Source organism: Ptychodera flava, chromosome 1 (genome assembly GCF_041260155.1).
Source record: "Ptychodera flava strain L36383 chromosome 1, AS_Pfla_20210202, whole genome shotgun sequence".
NCBI lineage: Eukaryota > Metazoa > Hemichordata > Enteropneusta > Ptychoderidae > Ptychodera > Ptychodera flava.
Window position 1 is genome coordinate 639,463 of NC_091928.1, and position 17,467 is coordinate 656,929.

Consider the following 17,467-nt stretch of genomic DNA (forward strand, 5'->3'; position numbering starts at 1 on the left):
ACTGCTGAGTTCACCCTTTTGTTCGTTTTCTCTGCACGTAACAATTTGTATGCAATAAGGTTATCAGAATGCCCATGCCATTCGTTTACCATATATGTGATATCAAAATTCCTGCTTTTTCTTTAAATGTAAGTTTTCATAACACCTCACCTAATAATAAAGTTATTATGACTGGTTCATACTTACATAATATGGAACAAAAAGTGATATAACATATGGGTTGCGTGATATAGCCCTGTATGCCTGCCCAATACAGCCCCTTGCCATATCTTCAAATAAACCGCATTGTTTTTGCGTGCACCACATCATGTGCATTTTTCCGATATTTTCGGTGAAAAATAGTTTTAAAAAGGCTATATTCAGCTGAATTTGAATTCGACATATTTAGGAAAGTTCTACACTTAGTGCATGGAAAGAGGTACAAACAACACTTCTACTGATAGGCAGTATTAGTTGGCCATCAACTCCATTTATATGACAATTGAGCAAGAAATCAGGACCATTTTGTGGTGTCTCAATACTACATGACTACATTCTACAGCATACACATTTTAAAAACAAAGTATTTGTCCAGTGTAATAAAATTAATAATACCTGCTAAAAAGGGCAAGATCACGATTTGATGCTTCATTATGGGAAAGCTCCATTAACTTAGGAATACCCTACTTCCCTACTTAGTTATCAGAGGATCAATTTCACAGACCTGCCTTTCCTACAGTGGCACTACAATGGCACCAGCTGGATAAGATAAACATAACAATGGAACATTCACACCTTGGGGGATTAAAAGTCTTCTGTTTGTCACCCAAGTTGGTCAGGCAAGGACTCAGGTTTCAGGTACCATGCAAGTTAATGCAGTCTTTGGCTAATGTGCCATATGGCTTGTGCTCATGATGCTTTCAACAAGGGCATCACCATACTACCATAATGAGCATTATATCCATGTCATTCACTGGAACAAGTGATACTTGATTTTGTAATTGTAAGCTTTTTGAAAATGGCGAGAGATCAAAGACAGTATTAAAAATTGTTGAATTCACTGACTCATTCCAACATGAACAACTGTGTACAACTGTTACAGCTTTTTAAAGGGTTACACACCATGAAGTGAGTAGAACTCAAAGAATATCCAAGGTACATGGGACACCAACGTATACCTGCTGCTTTTAGGGCTTTCATTGTCGGAACATTACCATGAACTGAAAAATTCCAAGCAACAACCTGTAATGAGATGTGAAAATTCCTTTCACAAAAAGATCAACTTCAGATGATATTTTTAAGATTTGACAGCAAGTACCCTACTTCACTCAATTGTACACAGCCAGATAGCCACCATGTTTATGGCATCGACAAGTGATTTGGTCCGCACATGTGTATTCAGCCATCAATGGACGAAGACTTGTCAATGGTCAACATAGAAATCCTGAACAGGTTAGAATTATCAGGCTAAAATGTTTCTCCAAACATGAACAGAAATGCTCAGCATAGACAGAGAAATCATCATACAAAGAGTTGGAAATAGTGATGTTATACAAAATTTTGTATTGACTGACATTTTCATGTTGCAAGGTTGCTTCAGTGTTGGTCGCCTTGCCCTGCCACTCTGCTGTGTGATGTTGGACTCTCGTCATAGACATTGTTGATTTGCAGCAAAGTCTATCATACTGGTACATGTACACGAAATCTTTGAAAAAGTGACTTTAAAGTGAATCACAAATTTAAAACAATAAAAATCAGTGTTTTTATTGATAATTAACTTTCTTCATGTGGGTCAATACAGTTGCATCTCTATAATTCTTTAGTTTATAAAGCTGATTGACTTTAATTTTCTCTGTTTGATAACCAACAAACAATGAAACAAACCTGTTTGCCAGCTGCTTTTAATGACCATTTTTGTAAGCTCCGTTGTCAACTACGCGGAGCTTATCAAATAGGCTGATTTTCCATTGTCGTCCGTCGTAGTCCTTCCGGGCCAGCCAGCCATCCATCCGTCCATCATCCGTCAACAATTGCCTTCTTCTCAAAAAGTTCAAATCAGATCGCTTTGAAATTTCATATGCTGTGATATCACTTAAGTTTGTTCAAATTGTGGTGCAATTTGCATATTCATATTTTTAAGGCAATTTTTGCTGTCCGATTGCTTTGAAATTTAATATGCAGTTTAATTAGGGTGACTTCAGTCATATTAGTTCAAATCATGGTGAAATTTGCATATTTGTATTTTTAAGAGAATTTTTGTCATTTTTGGTCAAAAAATTCTTAAAAGTCTTCAAAACTACAGGTCAGATAGCTTTGATATTTGGTACATACCGTAGGTCCCCTTAGGAATGATCTATTTCAGATTTCTTCAAACTGTGCTCAAATATGTAAATTTGTATTTTTAAGGCAACATTTGTCATTTTTGATATACAGGCTTCTACAGATAAACTAAATCTGATATTTGAAATTATGATGAAATCTGCAATTTTGTATTTTTGGGGCAATTTTTGCCATTTTGGTCAAAAAATGTGTTTCCCAAAACTACTCATCAGATAGCTTTGATATTTTAAAAACAAGCTCCTACAGATAAACTGAATGTGATATATTGAAATTATGATAAAATCTGCAATTTTGTATTTTGGGTGCAATTTTTGCCATTTTTGATCAGAAAATTTGATTCTCAAAAAAACTACTTGTCAGATAGCTTTGGTCGACATGTTCTTCAAGATGATTTTAATGTTATATATTCAAATTATGATGAAATCTTCAATCATGTATTTTTGCAGCTATTTGTGCCATTTTTTGTCTGGCCACTGGAATAAGCTATCAAAGATTCCACCTTCTTCATCTACCAGTGTTATAAATAGTTGTTTAGTCCCCATGGACACCGTCCAGGGGGAACTTATAAGTTTGGTCTTGTACGTGCGTGCATGCATCTGTCCATTCACGCAGATATCTCAGAGATGTCTGGAGCAATTTCATTCAAACTTGGTACAAGGATTACTCCTTATGTCATACATTATATGCACATCAATGTATTTTGTGATATGATCCAATATGGCCATCATGTGGCCATTTCGTTACCATTTTTAGCTCCGCTGTCAGCGACGCGGAACTTATCAAATAGGTTGACTTTCCGACGTCGTCCGTCGTCGTCCATCGTCCGTCAACAATTCCCTTCTCCTCTAAAACCGCAAGTCTAATTGCTTTGAAATTTTATATGCAGTTCACTTGGGGTGACCTCACTTAAGATTCTTCAAATCATGGTGAAATTTTCATATTTGTATTTTGGGGGCATTTTTTGGTGTTTTTGGTAAAAAAATCTTCTCTGAAACCGCTTGTCCGATTGCTTTGAAATTTAATATGCAATTTACTTAGGGTGATTTCAGTCAGATTTGTTCAAATCGTGGTGAAATTTGCATATTTGTATTTTTAAGGCAATTTTTGTCATTTTTGGTAAAAAAATCTTTATTTTATTTTTATTTTATTTTATTTATTCAGATCCAACAGGCGAAAGGCCCACTTATAGGTCCAGTGTTCTCCACAAATAAAAAAATTAAGTGGGTGGCTAATTTGCATATTCATTTGCATAATATGAACATAATCATTTGCATAATAGTCGCGCCAGCGGCTTACTGACTACGCATATGCGCTTATTCATAATATACTATGCGAGTAACCGGAAGTGTACCCTTCTTTCATGGGCGCCGCCATGTTTTTTTTTTGAGTACTCGTAAATAAACAAAAACAAAACAAATTACCATTATATAACATGCCTTTTATAAAATATACCTCTTTTATTAGCCAGTAAATGTTATTATGCACCTTGTCGCTGATACAAAATATCGTTAATATAGATAAAGGGAGAAAACTGTCGTGCATATGAACGGGGGCATACGCAAAGAATGCTGGGATTGAATTATAGAAGAGCGCCCCCTGTGTCAATAATTAGATTCAAAAATTGCCAGTTTTTAGACCTGTAGACGGAACGCTATAGTTTTCGGCTTGCAAGTGGAAGGTGGGCAGTGCGGTTACCATTGCAATGATAATGATTGCATAATACGTCCCTTGTTTATCGCAATAGGCTGTTATCATTGTAAAAATTGCCAATTTTTGTCCAAAATTTTTACACGCTACAGAAAATATATACCTGCCCTGCTGCAGGGTTTGACGTCGTGTACGTACGTGAACTGCTTTCATCAGAGGGGAACTGGGCATAGTTGTCATATAAACGTTTATGAAGTAACAATTACAGTTTATCATGAATCAATACAAATAACATTGCCAATCTTAACCCCTGGCGCGACACCAAGGGCTGAGCCCTATATAATATTATTTACATATAGTTTGTGTTCACCAAAAATTGACAAAACAGTGTACTCATGGAGCAGAGCCCCTCCACTGATTTTTTCAAAACTCAGTACATCCTCACTAAGTTGCATAAGCTCCTACCCTTGTTTAACTCAAATAAAGAAAGGTTAGGAGAGTAAAATATACCGTTAAAGTTGGTAAAACTGCTCAGATCAAAGAAACTATTAAAAGATGTAAAACAATGAGATATCGAAGTTCCCGTGACAGCATCGCTAGGAAAATACTACGTTTTTCAGTACATTTATCAGGGTTCTCTGACAATGCGCACCCCCGGTACCAAAATAGAAGAGTCCCACTCTGATGTCATATCCGCCATTGTTTACGGCATATTTTCATTCACGCACGCGATCTGGGATTTTATTCTCTTCACATGCATTTTCATTTGTTTACAGCAAGTAACGCTCCATCTGTTAAGAGTTTTTACCGCTGACTATAACAATTTTCATTGCTATGTTGCTGTTTTCACAAGATACTGACCGTTCGATCTTGGAAAGTTGACTTGCTTTTACGTGCAGCCAACGCATGCCGGTGCAGTGACAGACAGTTCCGTAAGCTATGCTACGCTGTTGATCGGCAGCATACATGTCTTCGTTCCACATTTACTTTTTATTTCAAGATGTGAGTCAAACAGAAATTTCACCAAATTGCCACTTCTGTATCTAGGGAATGTGTAATCAGTTTGATTTCAAATTTTTCGTCAAGTAAGAGCAGAAATGGTCGCTGACTTTTGCTGTCTTTTTACTATGGTTTTATATCAGTTTTTGGGCCGACTCGCAGCGATTTCGAAGCTGTTATCCAATTGGGTGGCTGAATCTTACCAATATAATGAAAACAATACAAATAGACTCCCTAAGTGGCTGTGAATAGTGACAATCGACCAATCAGATATAACCTTGCAAACACGCTGCGAGTCAGCCGCAGTTTTTCTGTCCTTTACAATTTCTTTGGATGGGTCGGTGGAGTCAAGGGTTGAACAATAGCGTCGTGGGCCGCGACGCTGTTTGGGCTGGGAGAACCCTGAATTTGAGGGTGTTAAAAGAATGTGTACTTTCTTGGGGGGAAATTCGGCAGAATCAATCGAGACAACACTTAGATCTTGATGCGACCGCACAGTTTATTGTGTCACCGTCCGGTGGCGGGACGGTGATTGTGTGAATGGGTTGACAAGTCGGTCGAGCTTCTCTCGCGGTCTTTCTTCCGCTATGGTCGTCGTGACATATCTTGACGAGGTATTAAATGACAAATTCACACATACAACAACAGCAAAATGTGCCTTATTGATTTAAATTAACACCTTATTGAAATTAAATACAGAAACAAACAAAAGCACGGCATAAAAACATTGCCGTGAACCAAACCCGCCACCCCAGAACAAAGACTGACGGTGGGTTTCAAGAGCATGGGCGGCCGAAAATTAAACTGGGCGGCGTAGATTTTATCTGGGCGGCCGTGAAATTAAAGTGGGCGCACCGCCCACTTAAAAGGCGCCGTGGAGAACACTGAGGTCTGACAATAAGAGCAAGGATAAAAATCTGATACAAACATACATGTATACGAACCTATTACACACAAACATTATCTGTACAAAATGTCTTTGATGGTCCGACGAAAGGCAGACCTAGTAGTAAAAATGTCAACAGTATTATATTTACATACTAAATCGTTATAAGCGGACATGGATCTTGGGAAAAAGGAATACTTCCTAATGTTTAGCCGAGATCTCGCGGGTTTTAAAGACTCAGAGTGACGAAGTGTCCTCATTTTGAAAGTTGTAATTAACCTGTTCTACAAGATAGGGTGAGTCGACCTCGGAATGAACGCACTTGTGTAAAAAGTTAAGATCAGCGGCCTTGCGACGAGAGAATAGCTGGGGGAGGTGAAAATATTTACATGACGTCTGTTCATATTGTTCTGATACATAGGGAATGTTTTGTTTAAAACAGAGAAATTTAATAAATTTCAACTGAACAGTTTCAAGTCTTTCGACGAGATATTTTTGGTTCGGAGACCAAACAGTAGAAGCATATTCAAGATTTGATTGAACTAAGGAAATGTACAAAGTTCGCAAAGCCTGTATATTGGTGAAAGATTTACAGGTGCGCTTAAGAAAACCTAGCATTTTGTAAGATTTACTGATAATGGAGTTAATATGAGTTTTAAAGTTTAAATCGGATGTCAGGGTTATACCTAAATCTTTAACTGAAGACACCCGTTGTAGCATAGAGCCGTTCAGTGAATAATCAGCGACTATTTTGTTTCTTTTGTTGGTGAATGATATAATACAGCATTTAGAAACATTCAGATTCAGTTTCCATTTTGCACACCAATTCGATATATTGTTTAAATCTTGCTGAAGAAATATACAGTCATCAGCTGAGTCCAGACATTTGAACAATTTTGTATCATCTGCATAAATAGATAAGGTTGAATAAGAAATAACAGTAGAAACATCGTTCACATAAAGAATAAAAAGAAGAGGGCCAATTAAAGAGCCCTGGGGAACACCAAAAAGAACTGGCTTCCAGGAAGACTGTTTACCGTTTAAAACTACTCTTTGAGATCTACCTGAGAGATAGGATTTCAGCCACATTAGCAATGAACCTGAAAATCCATAATATTTCATTTTATGAGTTAAAAAGTTCGTGAGACACAGAGTCAAAGACCTTACTGAGATCCAGATAAATGGAATCGACTTGTTGCTTAGAGTCAAAAGCTTTGGACAAATGGTCAACATATGAAATGAGGTTAGAAACGGTGTCTCTGTTCTTAATGAAACCGTGTTGCTCAGAGATGAGAGTACTCTTGATATGCTCAAAAAGTTTTGTATATACAGATTTTCCAAAAATCTTGCTTATTAGTGACAGCAGGGATATCGGTCGATAGTTCGTAACATCATGACAATCTCCTTTCTTAAAAACTTGCATGACATTGGCTGTTTTAAAATGAGATGGAAAAACACCAGATGATAAAGATATGTTAATAATCATGGTCAGTGGTATAGCAAGTTCTTCGGCACAATTTCGTAAAAAGATGCCGGAAATGTTATCCGGCCCACAGGCTTTGTGTATATTAATATCTTTAAGGTGGTTTTGTACTGTGTCAACCGTAACAGACAGGTTAGACAGTGCGTCTTGTGTTAAATAGTTCAGTTCCGGAGGGTTTTCGAATTCTGGCGTTGTAAAGACGCTGTAAAAGAATTCGTTGAACATTTCTAGTATTTCAATCTGATCACTTGTTTATTTGTCACAATATTTCATGTGATTAGGGATAGATGTAGAAGAACGCTTCGTTTTGACAAAACTCCAGAAGATGTTTGGGTTAGTTACAGAAGTGGATTCTATGTTCTCGATATATTCAGCGTATTTATCCCGTTTTGAACGTTTAAAATCTTTCCGCAATGCAGAAAAGTAGTTGTATGCAGTTGTTGACTTGAAACGTTTATAAGCTTTGTACGCTGTTTCCTTGTCTTTAAGGAGTGCTATGAGATCATTGTCGAACCATGGGGGATATTTCCGTTTTCGCGTCCTCGATAGGGGTACGCATTCTTAAATAATTGCATGTACATGTATAATGTCGTAGAAGTTGGAGACGCTTATTTCTATTCACGGATGTAAAGGTAATTTAGCTGGCATTTGTCTTACTCTTTGACAAACTGAACATGCTTTCACTTTACTCTCAATATCCGCATCAATATTTGGCCACCATACATGACTACGGGCAAGTGCTTTCATGGCACATACTCCAGGATGTTCCCAATGAAGCTCGTCTAACAACCTGTCACGAAACTTCTTTGGAATCACCACTCGAGTACCCCATAAAATACAACCTTGTTCCGTTGACAATTGATCTCTTCTGCGATAAAATGGCTTAAGTGCCTCAGACATATCTTTGAAATAACTGGGCCAACCATTCAATACAAGATCATACACTTTGCTAAGAAGTGGATTAACTTTGGTTTCCTTAGCAATATCATCAGCTAAAACTGGGAAACTCTCATCTATTACGCTTACAGCAAATACACTGTCCTCAGCGCCTTATGTGCTTGGACTCGGTAGTCTTGACAACGCATCACAATTTGCGTGTGCTCGTGTGTTACGATACTCTATATCATAGTCATATGCCTGCAGAGTCAGTGCCCATCGTTGCATTCTTGCAGCTGCTATGGTAGGAATACCTGATTTTGGACCTAAGATTGCTAGCAATGGCTTATGGTCCGTAACCAAGGTGAATTTCCTCCCATACAGGAAATCATGGAATTTCTTAACTCCAAATATCAGTGAAAGTGCTTCCCTCTCAATTTGGGCATAGTTACGTTCACTCGGGCTTAGAGTTCTAGAGGCATACGCTATTGGTCTTTCGTCACCATTTTCAAATACATGTGAGAGAACAGCTCCCACACCATAGCTTGAAGCGTCACAATCTAACTTTAGCTTCTTATTTGGATCATAGTGTACAAGTAAAGTTTCACTACTTAACTTTGCTTTACATTTCTCATACGCTTTTTGACATTTTTCAGACCACTTCCAGTCAACTCCTTTCTTTAACAACTCATGGAGTGGCTGTAAAGTTGTGGCTAAATTCGGCAAAAACTGATGGTAATACTGTACCATACCTAAAAATGATCGCAACTATGCGACATTCTTTGGGATTGGAGCCTGCTTAATTGCTTGCAATGACGATTCTACAGGTCTCAATCCTTCACCACTGTATTCTAAACCCAGATAAGATACAGTCAATCTTACTTTGGAAAATCTTTGGTGCTGACTTCACACCATAAGGTAACTTAGTATAGGCATACAGGCCTTTGTGAGTATTGATGGTTAAGTACTTCCGACTTTCATCATCAACTGACAATTGTGCATACGCATGCGTCAAATCTAATCGTGAAAATACCTTTGACCCTGACGATTGAACATACAAATCTTGAGTAGTTGGCAGAGTACATTGCTCATCCTCAACTACCGGATTAATACTGACTTTATAGTCTCCGCATATTCTTACAGATTTATTCGATTTGGGAACAACAACAATAGGACTCGCCCATTCAGAGCGGTCTACTTTAACAATTACACCGTTTTCCTCTAACTTTTGTTTGTAAGCACACACCGCTACATAGGATATGGTGTTAAAAGAATTTAATAAGCGACAGTGGACAAATACAGAGCAGTGATAACCTAACTACGGAAAAATACAATGTCAAGCAAAACTACGAAAGTAAAAATCTAGGCAAAAACCATTTCAAAACTAAGCACAAAATAACTCAAAGATTGGGTGAGGGGTCTCCGCCAGTCTGCTTCCTGGGCAAAGGTTTGGGTTGCAAAGTTGTGTTTGCAGACCTTTGGAAAGTTGAAAGTGAAAGTGGTTCCACCGGGCCGGTGGAGATCACCTTCTTGAGTGGGGGTACATGCAATGCCCAAGCGGAGGACAGTCAAACAGACTGGACGGAGAGACCCCCATGAAAGTGTATGTATGAGTGTATGTTTGTAGGAAGTATGGGTTGGTGACGCTCGAAACCAAGTTGACTCGCTTGGTTGGAGATGAAAGTATGGGACTCGCGGCCCAAGGAGCAACAGCACGGCTCGGGGGGAGTTGTGGGTTCACGGCCCGAGGGGCTGCAGCACGGCTCGGGGGGAGTTGTGATCTGGGGGGACAGGTGCCCCTGTGCCGCCCCAGCATGAGGGTGCAATGATGTTTGGTGCTTGTGCAATGGGGGGTGACGCTCGAGACCAAGTTGACTCGCTTGGTTCGAGATGAGAGTATGGGATAAGAGCCCCGAGGGGCGGCAGCTATGGGCTCCCGGCCCCAGGAGCTGCAGCTGGGGGGACAGGTGCCCCTGTGCGGCCCCAGCATGAGGGGTGAAATGTAGGTGAAGCTCAATGGACTCCGGTCCCAAGGGGCTGGCAGCATGGCTCGGGGGGAGCAATGATCTTGGGGGACAGGTGCCCCTGTGTGGCCCCAGCATGAAGTGGTGATGTGGGTGGCAGGTTGCCCTGCATGGGGTGAAGGTTGCAGGTGGCCCTGCGTGGTCCCGACAGGTCTGAAATGTGGTGTATGTGCGAAACCAAAAAAAGAAAGTTGCCACCGAGTGGCTAGTGTCTGTACAAAAGGCCCTATGGCATAGTCATTGAGTGAGATGCGTGACGCAGAAGGCTTTCTGGTGTCCGAATATAAGTACGGTAACAGTCACTGGACCACCTGCCGAGAGTTTGAATAAGGTGGTCTGGAAGGTGGGCGTGTGCGGCCGTGGTGGCTGCCCCAATGCGAAATGAATGTCCAGCGTACAGGTGGGGCTGGAAGCCAAGGCGCGAAAGTAAGGAAAGGAGCAGCGCAGTGAATGTCTCGCGGTTTAGCGGTACTCTTTCTGGAAGGATGAAGAGGGGTTCCTGAGGCGAAGAACACATTTGTCGGCGGACTCTGAGGAAACGCTGGATTGTTGTGACTGGGCATATCGTTGACTTGGTGGCGAATAGACGAAGCTTAAAGCCACGGCGCATTTGATCTGTCTTGGACGCCTTAATGTTCACGGAAAGAGCATCCGGATAGCCCTGAGTGTCGGTTTGGACGTTGAGGTCGCGAACACACAGGTTAATTGCAGGGTTAAAGGAGCGTCCGGAGCAGGTGAATTCGCTACAGCGGAGAAAACCAAAGAAGGCTAAGACGAACGCAGATTCCAGCAGGAGGTCTAGATATGGTCCATACACAGTCGAGCGGAGCAGCAAGCACAGTTGTCGCAGGATATCAAATGTTATGGGTAGCCGGGGGCGTGAAGATGGTCCTTGCAGCCGTTGAATTCCCCGTAAGGTGTACTGGAGACGAAGGTGTGGTTGGTTGTTAGTTGAGGTGAGGGGGTTTGGCAGACCCGCCATTATGTAGTGATGACGGATGCCGGCGAGATAAACCTTGATGGTGGAGTACTTGAGGTGAAGGTGGGTTGCACAGTGGACGATGAAGTAGATTAGCAGGTCTTCGGAGATGGGTGGATAGTGAGACGTCTGTACATGAGTACCGTACCTTGCGGAGAATTGTACCCACGAGCGAACTCCGGTTGCATAAGATTCAATTGTCCGGGTGCCCAGTGCAGCTTGCTTGAAGGTGGCGGCCGCCCTATTCAGTTGAACATTATGTTGGAGGGTAGTTGGCAGGGTGTCGCATTGGCCAAGGGAGCTGCTTGGCGGAAGCTTGTCATCTGGAAACGAGAAAGAGAATCAGCAATTAAGTTATGTTTGCCTGGTATGTGGTCGGCATGGAACATGAAATTATGGGAGGCAGCGCAAAGCACGAGGGTGCGCATCAGTTTCATGATTGATGGTGACTTGGAACGGCCTTTATTGAGAATATGGACCGTGGCCATGTTGTCGCAGTTGAACACCAAGCGTTTGCGGGTCCATGATTGGCCCCAAAGTAGAGCTGCGATGATGATTGGGTAGAGTTCCTGAAAAGCAATGGAGAGCTCACGGTTGGCGTCAAGCTTGAGATGGGAGGGGGCCAGCGTGCATTAAACCATTGCCCTTGGAAATACCCGCCAAAACCAATACCACTGGCATCTGTAAAAAGCTGTATTGCTGAGGCCCTTGTAGCGTGGGAGTCGAGGAACATTGATACTCCGTTCCAGCTGGAGAGAAAGCGGTGCCACATCAGAAGGTCAAGTCTGCTCTCGGCGGTCAAATGGATGCGGTAGTGGAGTTTCCGTGCTCCTTTGGAGATTTCGATTAGGCGTGATATGAAAGTTCGCCCAGGTATAATGACACGGCATGCAAAGTTGAGGTGCCCTAGGAGGCTTAGCAGTTCTCGTTTTGTACACGTGGGGCGAGATAAGAAGGACTGGATGAGGGCGGCTATTCTAGACAGTTTATCGTGAGGGAGCCGCGCTTCCATCTTCACTGTGTCAAGCTCTATTCCAAGGTATTCTAGTATAGTAACGGGGCCGACGGTCTTGTGTGGCGCGATGGGTACAAAGAGTCTCCTGAAGATGTGGGTAATTTAAAGGCCATAGTGCGGTCCGCATCGAATGATGGTTTGTCAACTGTTAGGAAGTCATCTAGCAGGTGGAAAATTATCTCGATACCGTAATTTTCTTGAGCAATCCAGCAGATGGCCTTGGAAAGCTGATTGAAGATCTTAGGGCTGGAGCGTGACCCGAAGGGCAGTCGGGTGAAGAAATAGAAATGTTTTTTCCAGTGGATGCCATAAAAGTGCCATAGCGAGGGATGAATAGGGATGAGCTTGAAAGCATCGACAATGTCAGTCTTGCACAGCCTTGCTCCTCGGCCCGCCCTTTGGATGGCTGCAATAGCATCGTCTATCTTTACGTAGGAGAGCGAAAATTCCTGTTTGTCGATGAAGTCCTTGACGCTGGGTGTGTCTTCATTGTTATGAGGAGACACCATGGGCCGTCCATTGCATGTACCCCCACTCAAGAAGGTGATCTCCACCGGCCCGGTGGAACCACTTTCACTTTCGGCTTTATTAACTCTGTTTCCACTGCTTCCCTGAGCGCATATGGAACTCTACGAGGTTTATGAAACAGGCTTGGCGCCTTCTTTCACACGGATGTGAGCTTTGTGCCCACGCATACCATCGTAGCTATCAGAAAACACATTACTGTACTTACGTAAGACTGAATCAAGTTTGTCTTTCGTATTACCGGTCATACAATCACCACTTTCTTTGTTAGCTTTTTCAGCTACACATGTAAAAATCTTACCCCAATTTAATTTCAAGTTTTTCAACCAGTTTCGCCCAAGTAATGTTGGTTTACCAGGGTGATCTACTATTATCAGTGGCAAGTTGACACGTTGACTTTCATAGCTCACTTCGACCGAAATTTCTCCACTAACGGAAATTGTATCGCCAATGTAGCTTTTCAATTTAATTCCCGACTGTCTCCAAGGAATTTCCGGAAATTCTTGTCATACTCAGACTTTGACATGATACTGTAGTCAGCTGCCGTGTCTACTTGCATGGACACTGATTTACCATTAACATCCAGTTTTACATAATAACCAGATTTTTCTCCACTTACATTCATATTAATGGAAGACTCAACATGATACACATTACAATTGGAATCATCACTGTCGCTATCTGCTTCAGTGACAGCCTTTACTGATTTTGAGTACCAGACTTCGGCTTTTTACCACTTTTGTTATCTTTGCCCTTTGGTTTCGACTTACAAAATTTCGCAAAATGACCACGTTTAGAACACTTATGACACTCAACATTTTTGTGTGGGCAATCTTTAGCCAAATGATTATTTCCACACCTATAACACTGTATAGTCTTAGAAGAGTCACATTTGCTTACTACTTTACTGATCGTCCCTTCACTTGAAGTATCCTTCGCCATTTGATTCGACTGGTGCAGTCCCGTTTCCATCGATATCGCGATCTCGCACGCTTCGACGAAACCCAACTCTGAAATGTCTTTCATAGTCATAAAGTGCTGACGAATTTGCGAGTTGTACAGTCCCGTTACAAGTTTGTCCCGCAAAATTCTGCCTTGACAGCACTCCTTGTAGTTACAGTCCCGCAGCTTCTGCTTCAACGCGGTTATGTAGTCTTGCACCGATTCGCCTGGCTTCTGGTCCCGCTTCAGGAAATGGAAGGCTCCAGCAAGTTCCATCCGCGCTGGATCGTAGTACTTTTCCAAGCACGCCACAATCTCTGCTAGCGATTTGTCTGCTGGTTTTGCTGGCAGGAGTATATCCTCCAACTCGGAGAAAGCCGTTTGACCAATGCAGTATAACAGTGCATCTTTCTGGTTTTCTTCCTCCGTGATGCTGTTGACACGGTAAAACCTCTCCATCCTATTGTAGTAAGACTTGAAAGTACTTTTCGTCTTGTCGAAAGCTTCAGTCGTAGCACGTGTTATTCGGGCGTTGGCCATTATCGCTTGTTTACTTTATCGCTTAAGACAAAGGAATGTACTTGAAAACTTGAACTTCGGGTGACACAGTCTTAAATCTTCAGATTCGCTGAGATTTTCCCCGACTGCACTGCGTAGAACAACTGTTCAAAGTTTTTCGAGTTACTTTGAAGTTACTTCTCGCTACTGGATCGCTTCCACTGTTCCGATCCTCTGCCCCAAGTTCCGCTTGACGGCGTGGCACTCTTCCTCGCTAACTGCTTGATAGTCCGAATTTAATCTGCCGCTTTTTCTCCGTTCTCCGACCTCGATTTTGTTCGAAACAACTTACACGTTGCGCGAACAATGCACTTTGCACTCTAAGGTCACTGATGTTTTATCCTTGTCGCCACTTGTAGTATACGTACTATGTATTGTATAGAGAGACACGGAGGCCGTTGTTCACTAGTCTCAAGCATGAGGAGAGTCATACTTTATTCTGCACCTGCGCACTACAATAATACGTCACTACATGAATACAGTAGCATATATTACAATAAACATAAGTGTTCTCTAGAACAGCTTCAGCAGTACAATCCAGTGGAGTGGCTGTGGAAAAGACCCCCAGAGCTGGTTACACTCATGACAACCCTCTGCAAGCATAATCATGATGACCTGCAACAGGAGCAAAACTCTTTCAAACTTGCAAAAATCATAGAACAGATTTACAGCTGCAGAAACAGCAGGCTTGTTCTGCCCTTGTCATTTCGGGAAAACCTTCTCATCAGCTACTCTCTATCAAAAAGTAAACAACTTGTAAATAACAAGGGCACAACATCTTCTGCTGGATCATACAGTTTCTTATAGAATTGGATATGTGATCAAGCTGCAGATGAGGTGCCATTCCCTCCTGGTCTGGTTAGATCTGTTTTTGACAACGAACAAGTGATTGGTAAAACATGGACAATAAAGGCAGACAACAAAGTTCCAATGAGTGTAGTTAAGTCATGCATATCTTTCCATAGACATTACCGATGACATGCAAAACACTGAAAAGCTCAAGCCAGAGAGTTGGCTGTTTGAGACACCTATAGATGCACAGAAAGAAGTAATGTTGTTAAATTCTGAGCATGATGTCTTCTTTAGAGAGACACGGAATGATCTAGTGTCAAAAAGAATTGCAGAATTGATGAGAGATCATAAAAAATCTGATGCACATGACTATATTGATGACTTCATTGATCAAGAAAAGCGGTTTTTCAAAGACAAAAAATATGCATTGAATGTGGTGCAGAAAATGATGGATCTCTACGACTCTGTACAAATCGTTGAGGTCAGCTAGCTGACACGTCGAGATGTTCCACAAGTAGACATTGCCAGGGAAATCAAGTGTTGAACCATACAGCCACTTTACTGAATCTGTAGAAACCAATGAGAACAACATTAAAGTGATATGTGGAGAAGCTAATTTTCACAATCCAAACAGTTATGATAGTATCCTGAAGATACTACACAACTTAGGGAATCGTGCAGCAGGTATCAAAAGGTATGGTGGAACTAACAGACACTGGCTGTTTTTGGAATCTGATGGTGCAATATATCGTATTGCTGACCAATGGATTCAGAATGTAATGTTTTGTGAGAGGTGCAACAAATCATTCTATGGTCTTGACAACTTTAGGGAACATCGCTGCCATATACTTTATCAAGTTACCCCACAACATGAATTAGAATGGTGCCAAGGCCTTTGTCCAGTTAAACTGGGATGTATATATTGAACCAATCGTGAAGAAACTTGGATTTGTTTCAGTGAAGTCTCAAGAATACATAAAGAAATGTTCAGATCATCACAAAACATGGAGGCTGTTAGAAATTCTGTACATTGCCCTGACTGATGAGCTTTTGATACCACAGGGCCTCATAAGTGCCTTGAAGCGTTTTTCTTTCTTTTTCAATGTTACAAATAATCCAGATGAAGAGCACTACACTTGTGTAGCTGTCTTTTGTGTAGCGTGTATTGGCATGTATAGTGCGTCCTCGTAAATGTGACCTTTAGTTCCGTGACCTCTAGGCCCGGCTCTAGCCATGCCTACTTCCTGCCCTGCCCTCGCTATGCTAACTGTACTAATTTCCCAAGGGAAGCAGCTCTTCGCCAAGCCAAGACCATCAGCGCCGCTAAGTACCTGGGAAATATAGTACAGTAAACACAGCGACGTCTGTACACGTGGCCAGAAGGCATGGCCAGAGGAATTGGCTAGAGGTCACGGAACTAAAGGTCGTATTTACATATGATCACATTCCCCATTGAGGGCGCACTATACATGCCAATCCAAGCCACACAAAAGACAGCTACACAAATGTTGTGCTCTTCAGCTTTATTTGTAACATTGAAAAAGAAAGAAAAACGCTGTAATATTGACTTAAATAGGCACTTATGAGCCCCTGTGTTGATACCGTACATCAGACACTCACTACAAAATAACAGACAGCCATCTGTAGACGGCTATTGGGAATGGTGCATAGATGTCAACGATCCAAACTATGAATACCAGCAGCAGATGGCTCTGACATACCTGCATGCATTCATGCTGTTCAGAAATGGTGTGCGTAAGGGGAGCCCAAAGGCAATTAATGCTGGCAAAGCAAAGCTTTCATCTATTTTCTATGCCAGAAACCATGGTGGTTACCAACAGATACTTGCCTGTGATACATACAACTATTGCTTGATGCCTGCAGAGGTGAAGGACGCTGTAAACTCATCATTGACTCTGAGTAGAACTGGTAACACAGGCCATTATCAAGGTGGAGATGCATGCCTAGAAGAACTGAACAAAGAAGGGAAGTCATGGATGCCAATAGGAGTGCCAACAAATCAACACTGGTTAAAGGTTTTCAGAAACCTTGATAAACTGCAACAGGTATGTTCTGCTTTGGGGAAAAAATGTATTATAAAATATTACAAAGAAAGCATATAACTCACCCGTTTTTGGTAACACAAATACTGTTGAAACATACTAAGTGTACCACATTGTGTGGAGATTGAGGAAGAATAACACAACAAACAAAACATCGCTAACTCCAAAATATAAATACAAATTTAAAATACAATGTTCAACAATGCTAAATGATTTAGTTTCTTTTGGTCTTAAGAAATAGTACTTTTATTGCTTTCTTTGTCTGTGTTTTGGGCATTTAAATGGCACATCTTGTATTTTTTTCTTAGCAGGAACATCAATACCTGCACATTTTACATGAGCCCAAAACTTACAAGACT

At 41.4% G+C, this 17,467-nt stretch overlaps 1 protein-coding gene across 4 annotated transcripts in view; it reads left to right on the forward strand.

The window, feature by feature from the left end:
* LOC139136486 (carotenoid-cleaving dioxygenase, mitochondrial-like) overlaps nt 1–17,467 on the forward strand; it is a 141,534-nt gene that overhangs the window by 84,059 nt on the left and 40,008 nt on the right. For 2 of the 4 annotated variants that reach the window (XR_011553548.1, XR_011553608.1), the window contains exon 7: nt 16,865–17,111. The exons of 1 other annotated variant lie outside the window; for it this stretch is intronic. The gene's annotated coding sequence lies outside the window, so the exon portion shown is untranslated. The remainder of the gene's footprint in view (nt 1–16,864; nt 17,112–17,467) is intronic. One more of the 4 variants, XR_011553660.1, reaches the window with a different exon arrangement.